Source organism: Coloeus monedula, assembly GCF_965178545.1.
Source record: "Coloeus monedula genome assembly, chromosome: 4".
In the NCBI taxonomy this organism is placed as follows: Eukaryota; Metazoa; Chordata; class Aves; order Passeriformes; family Corvidae; genus Coloeus; species Coloeus monedula.
The window spans coordinates 20,321,031-20,334,904 of NC_138784.1; positions in this window are offsets into that span (position 1 = coordinate 20,321,031).

The window sequence follows — 13,874 nt, forward strand, 5'->3', positions numbered from 1 at the left end:
AATTAACATATCTTAGCACAGATCCTGACATGTGGTATTAGGATTGTCAGGTGCACATTTTACTGTTGGTAGTGGATTCATTGGGATCATGAGAGAGTTAGTAAAGGATTGTGCTTCTCATTAGATTTTGTGCAGTTCTTCCCCAATAATATGAGAAACTCCACTTTTATCCAGCAGTTCTGTACTCACCTAACAAACATAGCTTTGCCATTTATTTTAGGAGTTATAACATTATAAATAAAATTTCACTTCTCCAGCTCTTTTTCTAAATGGCAATGTAGCTGAAAGGCTCAGTGATTTTACGCTCTCTTCCTGGGGAAGAATGAAATTTAGGTAAAAGAGATTAGTAGCCCCTTACGTCAGGATAATACCTATAAATCTACTTTTTCTCATACTTCTTTTACCTGATCAACTTGTATCATCATATAAGTTGTCTTTTGTGCTAAAATATTTCCATTCAATTGTGTTCAATTCCAAGTTCTGCATTTTGCAGTGTGTAGGCCTGGATATTAATAAAGACAAAAATATTTTGTGTGGAGAGGTATAAATGGTGGCCTGATGTGTTTGATGAAACTAATTGACTTTGATAGTTGCCCCTTGCTCTGACTCCTGTTTACTTGTACAGGGTTGTAATTTTATGTAGTAGACATAATGCAATGCACTCTGCCTAAGCAAAACTGAAGTTTTAGGGTTGGTACTTTGGTAAGATGAAAGTTGTTTGATCTTAGAAATATGAAGCTCGTTAAATAGCACTAAAAAGAGGCCCAGACTTTAAGTCAGGGGGATTGGACCTTGGTGGAGTGAGCTCTGCCTCTGGAATGGGTGGTGGCTCTGGACCCACAAGATGGCACCAGTGGACAACTTTTCACACCGGGGCTGTGACACTTTCAGGCCTCCAGATCATTTGTGCTCCCAATGTCCCTTTAGTTTTTTTTTCCTTCCCCACCAGGTTTAGGGGTTTTTATCTTGCTGCACAGCACTGCTGTAGATGTGGCAGAAGCAGCACTGTGCCTTTGAAAATCACCACCTGTCCAGTTCCAGCTGTGGCAGATACAGAAAGTTTCATGACACAATGGTGACATGAAACCCACGAATTCAAGCAGATGGATTATGTCAGCAGATCACAGCTCTGTGCTGACCACCCTGGACAATGGTCAGTTTTACATGTGAAGCTCAACCTCTTCTCCAAAATAAATCTGGCTCAGCCAATATGGCTGAGGGTGATGCATGAGGAAGAAATAAAGCTGATCTTTCTGATTTAGACTTCAGGGTTCCTGCAGAAATTACATCAAGAGCCTTACAGACTCTGTGAAGGAGGCAGAACTAGAGCACTTCAGTAACATGTTTTATCTACCCCATCTTGCCCAGCATATGCAGTAGTTACATATGTGTGTGCTGTTCAGTAGACCAAAAGCAGAAGAGATTCTTAGCTTCCAGATGAAAAATAATTTGATTTAATTTAATTTGGCTTGAATTTGACTCCAGTGAAACTTTGTCACTTTGGCAGCACATTGAGCACCCATCAAGTACCTGCCTCCACCTTGTCAGACTCCAGATGTGCATTCTGGTGGCAGATGCGTCAGACTGCCCTGCCATCCCATGTGCAGATGGAGGCTGTCTCACAGAGAACATTGGGTTACCAATTCCCCCTGCTTACAAGCTGAGATCTTCTATCACATCACAGACCTGCATGTTTGTTTGTTTGTTTGTTTGTTTTTTGTTAGTGAGAGCCGCCCCTTCATTCTTGGTAATAAGATCTAAACAACCAGAGTTAATTGCCTAATAGATGACTGACTGCAAACACACACTAGTGTATCAAGGTAACACTGAAGCTCAAGCTGGCTGTTCAGGCTACTTTCTAGCTATGTTTCATTCATGGCAATTTCCCTAGTTTCCAAACTTTCTTTTATGGAGAAGGTCAAGGCAAAAGCCCACATTGTCTCTAAACTGCAGGAGCAGATTCCTACACCCGTGACTAAGCTGAGGGCAATGATATTGTGTGTGCCTGCTGCTGTCTGCATGAACAGATTTGGTTGAGAAACTGGACAGAGTCTGGGATCTGAAAACAAAATTTGCATTTGAACTATATTTTTGGATAATGGTCTTCAGTTTTCCTTTCACTCTGCATTTCAGACTGAAATATTTCCTGTAAAATTCCATTAAGCATTGTGGTTAAGGTCTCACATATTTTACAGAAGACCTGGCAAACTGAATAGCGAGTGCACTATGCAGGGAAATCTCTTGTTGATAGTGACAGCAGAGGGCGTTTGCCGAGAAGCATCGTTTTCTTGGGCTTCGTAGGTTCAGCAGAGCTCCCTGAGAGTTACCAGCAGGCCTCCTGCAAGTGAAACTTCAGAGGCACTTCTCTTCACTTCCACCTGTGTGAGGACATCTGATGAAATCTACCACCGTTTTAGATCTAATTTCGCTGAACTTTTAGCTGTCTTATCTGCTGACTTGCTGTGAATTTCATGTGGCATAATTTGGACCATAAACTGGCAGCAGTACCTGTGAACTCATCCTTGGTTTATAAATGTGCATCAACCAGCAGCACAGTGCCAATCTTACGATATTGTCCTGTCTTTTACTGTATCACCTTCACCTTTGCTGGTAGATTTCAAAGGGCTCTGTGAAAATCCAATTATCCCCATGGTATCTGCAGTTAGAGCAGGGCATGCATGAGGCACGGTCAGTTGCGCATGGATCAATGGCAGGTGAGGAGAATTCCAGCATCCAGAGCCTGTCCTGCAGCCAAAAGTGAGGCCATGTGCTGATCCAATTTCCTGCTGTTTCTGAGGCATCAAAAGAAATAAGTGAAATAATTAACAGAATCCAATCCACGCATTGAAAGTGCCCAAGAGAGAAGTGAGCAGTGTTCCACTGACTCATGCAGCACACCTGGAGGCAGCACTGTTGGGGCTCCTCCCCCCTGGTGTGGGGTCCTGGGAGAGGTTAAGTGGTGCCATCTCCTCGCAGGGAGCCCAGGCTGGATCCGGCAGCTCCAGCAGCTCCCTGGGATGGATCCCTGCTCCTTCCCCTCCTCCTCTGGCCATCAATTCCTGCTTGATCTCCACCCTGAGATGGTCCTGCTTCAGTTTCTTCTGCAGGGAGGGAGGAGAGAGGCCTGGGAACATCTTCCTGGCCGTGGGATAAAGATACCTCAAAAACATCTATCAAGAATCAGTCCCTATTTCTTTCCATGGGCCTTGCTGTCTGATGCATGTTGCAGAAATCCCCACTGCAACACAGCACAGGCTTTTTGTGTAACTCAACAGCTCATATGAGATTTGAAATGTGGGATCATAGAATCATAGAATTGTTGGAAAAGACCTCCTAAATCATTGAGTCCAGCCATTAACCCAGCACTGCCAAATCCACCAAGAAACCATGTCCCTAAGCACCACATCCAAACGTCTTTTAAATACCTCCAGAGATGGTGACTCAACCAGTTCCCTGGGCAGCCTGGTCCAGCACTTGGTAGCCCTGTCAGTGAATAAATATTTCCTAATATCCACTCTAAACATTCCCTAGAACAACTTGAGGTCATTTCCTCTTGTCTTATGGACACCTTTTTGCCTGAGCAGTGAATTTCTTTTGCTTTTTTCTACTGAAGGAAGTTATATCTAATAATGACAGTTGGGAACTTCAGACCAGGCAGCTTTGATGCTGGGCATACATTTTAAAATACCACTCTCCCAAGGCAATCCAGCACCTAAGAGGCACCAGCCACCTTGTTAGGAAGTCACACATTGAACAGTCAGTGTTGATACAATGGATTATAAGGTGAATTACAGTGCAACCAGGCTGTATTAGCAAGATGCCATCAAACTGCACGCAGAGTGTAAACTGATGGATGGAAAAGTAGATTCCTTATTTGACATTCCAGAAACACATAACCTGAGCCAAGAGTTCAAGAACCACAATGAAATAAAAAAGACAGGCAGCTGCTTGTTTGTCAGGATATCTCTGTGTAGAATTAGAGGCTTTAATTACATATGGGGAATATTAATAACAGTTCGAAGTGGAATGTAGCTAATCATTACAGTACTATCTCCAAGCAGAGTGATGGTGAAGCCATACAAGATAGTTTTTCAGAGGAAATGAAAACTCGGCAAATCTATTTAGAGTACTAGCAGGGTGTAGTAGTCTGAGGATCAAGGTTGACTTTTCTGCCTCATTAGAGGCAGAGCAGAAAAATTCAATCACAATTAGAAGACACAATTCTTTACAGATTTGGCTAATCTCTCAAGTCATCCTGAGATCCAGAAAACAGGAGATGGCTTAAAAACAATGAGAAGAAATAATAATAATAATAATAATAATAATAATAATAATAGTAATAAATAGAATTAGGTGGTTCGCCTTCTAGTTTTTAACCTTTTTAATTTTATGTTTCCAGTTTGTACCCAGCAATGTTGAGGCCAACACTCTTCAGAAAGGAATCGACAGCTGGCAGAGCTGAGATTGTTGGAAAAGCAGCACAATTGAAGAGATGCAGAATAGTGAGGAGAACTCCATCTTTTGTACAAGCATCAACATGCTTCATAATGAGGCAAACTCATCCACTACCAGTGGTCATTGACTTGCAGAGAGGGATGAAGGAATTACATCTTCAGGGTATTGTTTGGCGTATGGGAAGCATTTAATTCCCTCTCTGACCTCTGTGCAAAAAAAGCCACTTCTTACATAGCTCTGGTCTACAGAGCTGAACTATGTGCCAAACTTTAAATTCCTTTTGTTACATCAGTATTTCTCTCTCCTCATGTGAGTTCTTATTCCTTGTGGGTCTCTGAGAAATCCACATTTACTCTGGAATAAGCCTTCCATGAGTATACCGCCAGTGGTCAAAGTGGCAGGACTTTTTTATCTGGGCTAAGCAAAGAAATGTTTTAATGAAACAGCTCTGCAGGATTTGGACTCTTGCAGGCTGTAAGTAACTGGAAGCATAAGTCTTTCTGCTTTCAGTATTGATTTCTCTCAAATACAGATTTCCAGCGTGTATCTGTCAGTTTGATTTCTTCTTGTATTTTGGAGCCCCCGGGTAGCTGTAATTTAGCCCTTGGCCTGCTCTCTGACATGGTGAGGACAGCAGCACACAATCAATGGCAGACTTGCTCCTATTAATCTTGTTCAGTAAGGGCCTGATTCTCCTTCTGCAAAGGGCAAGAGGACAGTTCACACCATCTTCAGAGTAGGCAGGAGAGTGTCCCAAGCACTAATGGCTTCAGCAGCAGGTGTTCCAGGGTACCCACATTAATCTTCCCCTTTGCTGAGATTTAGACTTTTGCCACCCTCTACTTGGCTTTAAGTCAGATATCCATGAAACCTGACCCTCCAGCATAAGGTGTGAAAGGTGTTGCCACCAGCCATAAGCTCTCCATTCATTCTAATTGCAAGAAAAAATAACAACCAGTTCACTTGAAAAAATGACACCTTTAAAAGTGCTTAAAATTACCTTAAGCTCTTATATTAATGATTTTTTAATGAGACTGGAAGGAAGAAGCACTAATCTTTCCATGAGGAAAGTGAATTTCTTACTTTTCAGTGGCAAAGCTCTGCCATTCTTATGTTTTTTATGTTTCCAGGTACAGATGTTGGGTTTGGATCAGAGAAATGACTCATCAGCCTGAGACTTGGGCCAGAACCTTTTGGAAGCAGAGGAGCTCTCATCTGAGAGACACAGTCTGCTAAGGCCACGAATGCCTGCACTGGGACTGGACATGAACGTGTGCCTTCATACTACTGTGTCATAGTTAATTTTTCAACAGCAGCTAAAAGATATCCAGAGGCCTGGAATGTTAAAAGATATCCAGAGGCCTGGAATGCAGCAGTACTTCGTGGGAAGGTAGATTAGGCTTCAGTCCTGCAGGAATTTCCACCGGTAAGTCTTAATTTTGTGTGGTGGAAAACTCAGTTAAGTCCTTCTAGGCACAGGCTTGTACAGAGGAGACCCCCTGGCTAAATGCAGTCCAGCTGGTTAGGAGCTCGAGAAATATGTAATTTATGTGATGACACAACCAAACATGACATTTATTTCATATGGATTTTCAAACGGTTGGGGCATACATGTGTGCCTAACTCAAGCACTCAAAGTGATGTGTTTGAAGTTTTTGTATATTTGCATCATTTATGTTGATTAATACAGGACATATGCATGCACATAAAAGTTTATGTGGGATCCTTGGATACCAAAATAGTAAATATTTAGATTTTCTGTATAGATTGAAACAGAGAAAAAGCATTGGCTATTTGAACCCTTTCTACCTCTTTAATATATCCATTTGTTGCTATTCAATTGTTTGTGTAAGTGGTTCATCAGATAGGTGAATGATATCTCATGAAAATACTTTTCATATCATGTTGCCCTTTGAAAATTTGTCTATTTTTAATTTTTTGTATGATTTATGTGTGTTGGACAGGATCAAATTTTAATTTCAAGGTAATGAGACGTGTGAGTAGAGACACAGCAACTTGCTTATAGGTGTTCATTCCAACTTCTAGTAGTACTCAGAACTGTTACTGTTTTAATTGTTTTGAGGACTTTGCATTATGGTACAAAAGGAGTAAAGCAACTCAACTTTATTTTTAGCTGTACTTTTGCTAATATTTGATGACAGATGAAAAAACTGTTTGTAGAGTAGCTAGAAACAAAATGAAATATAATTTAGATATTTGCCTAAAAGTCGAAGACAGTGCTGCTTTGAATTGGTTGGAAATAATTCTACTCAAATGCAGGATAGAAGGGATGTTCTTTCTCAGTAAATACATATAAAGGAACCACTTTCATACCTAACAGACCTGCTCATATCATCTTGCAGATAAAATATCTCAATAAAATTTGTGTTTTCATAACTTTGTCCTGATTTTAACATAGGTTAGATTCTTTGCAGTGGCTTAGTATTTCATTAGGAAATTCAGTTTTATTTCATGTTTCCCTCGACCCTGCATTGACCCAAAGTGACTCCAGTCACCCACCTCTGCAGGGATAGGTCTCTCCCCATCCCAATTTGCCAGAAGTGTTGCTCCAGTTGATCAAGACTTTTGTAAACTGGGAAATATTAGTCCAGGGCATGTTTTGTGAAAAAACACCTGCGTGGGAGTTATCATGCTGTGCTTCATGCATCCACCTGTGAAGGTAAAATCATCCCCCTCTGAGCTGCCATGAGGAGCTGCAGGAGTGCAGAAGAAGAAGGACACTGAGGTTCCCAAAAGCATGTCAAGGCTCCCAGAGCATCCTGGTGGGGTTGGTCCAAGCAAGTACCAGGGTGTAGGAGTACAGGCTTTTATTTTTTCCTTCCCTGTGTCAGCAGCTGTGACTGCCTTTCCATATTGCAATCAGCCCTCGTGACAGGATTGCAGAAGTCGATGGTGCTGCTGGGCCACTTCAGTTTCTGGTTTCCAGCAGTGGGCCATGCCAAATTCCTGGGGAAAGGTGCAGGAAAGGCTGGCATTGTTTGATGGTGAGGATAACCTGCCTTGCAGGGACACTTCTTCTTTGGTGCTGTTTGGTAGCTGCAGCATTGCAGGAGGGTTGGAGCTCTTACCCAGTCGCAGAGGAGTCATGAGTTTAATCAGAGCATTTCAAAAAGAGGCACGCAAAGGCTTCATATACTGCTTTGATCATGATCTGAATACTCCCAGTTAATTAATTATCATGTTATGCCCAGTCTGGCCTAGGAGTCAAAAAATCGATGTTTCAAATTCCAAAAGGCAGTGTAGCTTGTCTGCTCCATTTAGGGACAAGCACATTGGGAAGTCTGTGCTCAGACCCAGCTCCCTTGTACTCCATGAGAATGAGGGTCATTAAAAATCGGTGTTTGCCTTTGATTGTTTCTTCAGCTTAATGTTGCCAGGAAGCACTCTTTTGAGAAGGAGTATTTATTGCTGTTTGGTTTTCAGCCTTTTTCTCTCTTGTCCTGCAGCAACATATGTCATGCTCCTAATACCTTGCAAATATACTCACTAGGTAACAGAGAAACAATGCAGGCTCTTGCCAGTTGTCAATCATATGATCAAAAAACTTAGCACTGTCTGTCCCAGGTCAGTGATGAATTTATGTCCAGACTTGTCTGACACTTTCTTACTCTGGATATTAAACAGAGTATTTAGATGTGGAAAAACTGGACTCAGAGTCTTTGTCACCAACTTATGAGCTTAAGTCCTTCACAGGTTGCTGCAGAGATCAGTTCTTTTTTGTCTGAGCCAGGTAGAAGCAATGTCACCTTCACCACTTTACCCTGCATGTGACTTCAGTTGATCTTGATCCACAGCCAAGATGCTGAGTGCTAGCTTTATGATTCAAGCTTTGGTATGCAGAAGATGGGAACAAAAGTGTAAGACTTCAGATTACACTTTGGCAAGGTCTCTAAAATTCAACACTAAACCCCTTTAAATCCTTTTGGTTAAAGCTTCATTTTTTAACGGTTAATGACCTTTTGATCACCAGAATGAGTTGCTGCTGCAAATAAAGGGCATAAATTAGATCATAGTAGAGCTGTTAATATTCCTTTCATTCTCTTTGTACGCCATTTAAGATTTAGCTTTAAAAGATGGGTTTACTCACACGGACAGAAGAACTTGCTCTGCTATCCTCTTTAGGAAAAATGTGAGATGCCAGCTAATTGACAACTTCTGCTTGTAGGGAGCTGAGACCTCCATTAGAAGTCATTGTCCATGGACCTTGGGTTTATTGTATTTCCAGCAGGAAGGACAGATAAGATGCAAACAATGCTCCTTAATTTTGCTGAAGCTTTATTTCAGAGATCTGGGAACACAAATACCTGTGGGAAGGAAAGATTCCCCTTTTGGTATAAATCAATTGTAGCAGTGTTCTAGCTGTGTCCATGAGCTCATACACATGGCATTTCTGTAAGGAACCTTAGGCCAGTGTGTGCTCGGCTCAGTGTACTGTTAACATAATTCCTAATGCCTTTCCTCCATCCTTTTCCCTCCTCTCTGGTCATCTCCTATATTTTGGCCCTTTCTAGTCCCATGTTCCTATCAGCCATTACTTGCTAATGTTCTCTCTCTGCAGTCCTTCCAGAAGCTTCTAGCCTCACTGTCTACCAGCCTTCCATGGTATGGATTCATGTCTTACATTGGATGGACCTAGAGAAAGTTTTAGCATGCCTTTGATCCAGGACAACTCCGTGCTCAGTGTGCTAGCAATGCTAACATATCAGCTTTTCCCTTTTCCAGTAACTGTACCACATATCTGTGTGTAAAGCGTATCTCATCTGTTTCCTCCTGCTAGACATGAATGTTTTATAGCTTTGTATAGAAATTTTTCAGCAATGAAAATAGAAACGCTGATGTCAGTTCTTGATAAGTTGCTCGTATCAAATCACATCCCACTGGTAATGTGGCATAGCTCTTTCTTACAGAAGTATTATGTGAATGGATGCCCAAAATAACATTTGGTGTTATTAGGAGTATCAAGGTCTCATCTGTAATAACAATAACTACTGAAAATCCTGCAGGAATAAAACAGATGATGGTTCTTAAATAAATTTTAAAAATGGCATGAATTTCTTTTTAATTTCCTTGTGTGACATGACTTACTGAGGTTTTTGCAACCTCATTGTTAAATGTCACCAGTGATAACATAAACTTCAGAAAAAGCAATCTTCATGAATGTTTCAGGCCTTTTCTCCAGGTAAAAAAATTATATAAAAGTAATTTCTCAAATGCTAAGATAGAGTAAAGAATCCATTACTTTCTTCCACAGTTTCCCTGTAAGTTTCCCTGAAAACATTTTTTCTGCCACCTAAAAGTCAGCATTCGCCACTATGGTGCCCGGTAAATTAGCAAGCAAGATTCAATTCAGTTGTTAGGAAAAATTTTGGGAGCATGAGGACAGTGAAGCAATGCAGGACATCTCTAGGGAGAGTACACATTCTTCAGCCCTGGAGATGTTTGTGGTCAGGTTAGGAAAAAACCCCAGGAATGATGCAATGGTAGGTGATTTTGCCTTAGGATAGGGACTGCGTGAAACAATCTTTTGAGATTTCTTCTAGCCCTGTTTTTTTTTACAATTCTATGTTATAGTATTTGCTAGTGCAAAAAATAATTATGGGAGTAATAAGTAATCTTAAGTAATAATTGCAGGACAGGAGCTGTTGATAAACATTGAAACCCGTAGGTACAAGAGAAAAAGTGTCAAAACATGAAAAGTATGAAAGAGATGATTACTGTGGCTTATTTAATTAAAATTGAATTAAATCCAACTGAAGGAAACTGAAATAAAATTCTGAGAAGACTGTTCTAAACTTAGTGGTGCTTCTGTTTACCTCTAAGCACCCATTGGTACATATGTGTAAATATTCATATGTGCATATGGATAGGGATCTTTATTTGGACTGGGTGTAACTGTATGAACATAGGTCCTGAGTGTCGCCTTTGAGAATAGCTTCTCAAATCATACGCTGGAGGAAAGAATATTTGGGTAATGTAGGTTCTGTCCTCACAATATGCTAAGGCCCTGCTCTGCTTAGCCAAGCAATACATGCAAGAGTAGGCTCCCTTAAGTCTGGCAGGGCTCTGACTGCTTCAGCACAGTTGGGAATCAGCTGGGGATGAAGCCTCGATCATTTGGGAAGGCATCGCTGGGCTCAAGCTTGGAAAACAAACTGATCCTACTTGATTTTGAGGATTTAATTTCCACCACTGGTCTCTGGAAGTGACAATGTGCTCTGAAGGAACGATTCTGATGCTCAGAAATCGAATAAGCCTTGGCAGAGAGGGGAATTGCAGCATACCTGTGTGGTTCACAATTCTTTCTCATTTAAGTGTTTGCAAGATTTTCTAGCAGGGGAAGAACTTCATGGGTTTTTTGCCAGCTTATTATGTCTTTGGTTTCACTCGCAATTTCTGCAACAAAATCCCCATGCATGGAGAATTATTCAGTGCTCACCTCAGCCTCTAGCCTGAACTGTTGCTCTTAGTTTTGACTGAGTAGCAAGTCCCACTCTGAAACTGCTAAGCAAAGAAGGCAATTGTACATTCACACCAGAGCAGGGAGCACGACCTTTCCTTCATAAACCATTGCACATGTTACAGCTGTGACAGCTTCTCACACTGGGTCCTGCATTAAACACAAGGCAGGGAGAACTGCCCTGCAAACACTTGCTCCAGTCAACATACTCATTCCCATGGAGAGCCATCAAAGCCAATTTTGCTCAGGATTGTCCTCAAGGAAGTAAAACTGGCACGCAAAGCAGCCCGGGTGAGCGTGGTTCTGGGAGGACTCAGAGCTCTCTGCGGCTCTGCACAGTGCTCACAGAAGGGACTGCATACATTTTGCAGTGCTAGCAGGGATTAAATTCTCTGTGCCAGACACAGACGATTTTAGAACCTTATCCTTCAATATTTCTTTTTTTCTGCCCATCCTTAGATCATAAAGGGCAAAGACATTGATAGGCAGCAGTTAGGCACAGAACTATGCCTAATAAGGTAGTCTCTATGTATTAGATTTCCATATACGAATTCGTAAGCAATGGTGACATTTCAAGAATTTCCATAACCTTTCTTTCTGTATCTGCTGTGTATGCTAATGGATACATGAGTACATGAACTATAAAACCAACATTGCTGTTCTGAAATTATGCCTGTGGTCCCATCCATCCAGCCATTAGAGGTATCCAGAAATCCTAGAGAAAAATATAAAGCCCTCAGAATCCATCTGTGAAAAATTCTTAGAGCAAATACGTTGTGTCAGAGAAACTGTAGATATATGAGAAGCTCACTTGCTCAGGAAGACTTAATTAAAGTTATTGGATCTTGATCAAATGCACATGCAATGGCCTTGCATTGCCAGGAGGAGAGAGCAAAGCAGAGTGCGGCAGAGAGAATGGGGACCTGCCAATGGCTGCTGCCCTGGTTTGTGTGGGGCATGAAGCTGTGCCACAGCACACAGATAATGCTGAGCTCCAGGAGAGTGGGGAAGAGAGATCAGCCAGCCATGGCTGAGCTGTGGCAGCAGCTGAGACCAGAACGTTCCTTTTCAATTGGATTTTCCTGGCATGCAGCTTCTAATGTGTTCTCCCCTAGAACTGCAAGGAAAAATCAAAGCGGTTTTATTGCCTTCCAATTTGAAAAAAAGAGGAGACATTACCATGCCATTCCATTGCTTTATTGGCTTATGGAAAGAAAGAAGAATTTCTTTTGATCCCACACAAGAAGAACCATGTCTGTTTCTCATTTTGAATTCAAAACCCATGCACAAGGAGAAGGAAACCAAACTTGCTGTAGCTCTGTCCAGGCAGGTCCTACAGGCTCTGTCCAGGTAGGGTCATACACATATCACCAGATTTTACCAAGAAATGCTTTCCAACGAGCCCATCCCATACATAGTGGAGTGGAGGAGGTCTGTTCTGATGCAGTTTTGAGTCACTTCAGTACTGCTGTGGGTTTATCCCAGTAAAATGTTTGGTGTGAACATACTAATCCATGGGTATAATGCATTAGTTAATTAACCACTGATTCCATCTCTTGAGACACTGAATATTGAGTTTCTCTAAAGTTCTTCTAAGTGTGCCCCTTCGATGTAGCTCATCTCAGCAGCCTGTGGTCAGCATTCCAACGAAATGGAAGGAAGCATGAAAGCATGACTTTATATGCAAAGCAGGTATGAGAGGGCAAATAGAGGAGAGAGAAAGAAAGGGAGAAATAGAAAGAGAAAATGAGAAAAAGAGAGAACAGGTGAAAGAGAAGGATGGAAGGAAGAGAGAGACAGGAGAGGAAAAGAAAGAGATAGAAATGTCAAGCAGGAGAGTCTACTGTATTTTACTATGTTTATCCCATTTTTAATTTCTGAATTTTGTGGATCAAAATCCATTTTGCATTGTTATGAAGAATATTTGGGCAAAAAGATACCCTTTAAAGAAGTACAAGGGCTTTCTGTAAGGGCACTTTATGTGTGTAAAGTGTTTGCTTGTCACTTTATTGAATTGTTATCTAGGCATTATTTAAACTTTTTCCATAGGGCACAGGTCTTTTTTATAAAAAACCCACCCACTCAGATACCATATTAAAACAGGCTATCAGATTTCTTTGGCATTGTCTCATTCACAAATCCCCCTTGGCTTTAAGCCAATATATTTGTCTGCTTTATCCAAGTAAAAATAGATGCTCCTCTCAGGTTTTGCTAATATTCTACCTGGAACTGAAGTCAGGCTGCCAGATCTAGAGTTACCCAATTTTCTTTCTGGCCTGTTTGATGATCACGACATTTCTGTTCTTTTACTTTGTCTCTTTTCCAACTTTTGACATTTACAGAAGCTTTGACATTACAGAAGCTTTCTTCTGAACATGTGCACAAGTGCCAGTGCTGCTAGAATAGTTGTATGCTACCACCTCTTCAACAATAGCCTAGGCTTCTTTTTTTCATTATTGTACCCTTGTAAGAATTAAGAATTGATGAATTCTAAATCTCTTGTTTCTGTTGTCCTCTTGCACCAGTGCTATGCTGTGCTGTCCTCCTCTACAAAGTTAGTTTCCATCTTTTTTTTTCCCTTTCTCTTTTCTTGGTGTAACAGGACGAGGACGTAGCTTTTGTGCAGAGCTCTGAGGAACAGGGGATAGATAAGCTGGGCTGGGACAGGAGTGAGCTGGCAGTCTGAGTCGGAGGCAAACCTCTGAGCAGAGGGATCCTCCTTGCATCACCCTTGCTTCCAGGAGTTACAGAGAAGAGGGGAAGTAGTCTGTTACTAATCTGCTTTCTCATGCTAGCTTAGCCACTCTGCGGGGCAGACAGCGGTGCGGGGGCAGAGCCAGCCACTGCCTGTCTTCCTCCCCAGCTCTGAGCTGGCCCTACTGAAAGCTGCTCTCTGAATCCATAGACCCAACCACCCCCGTTGTGTGGAAAAGGCTTCTAA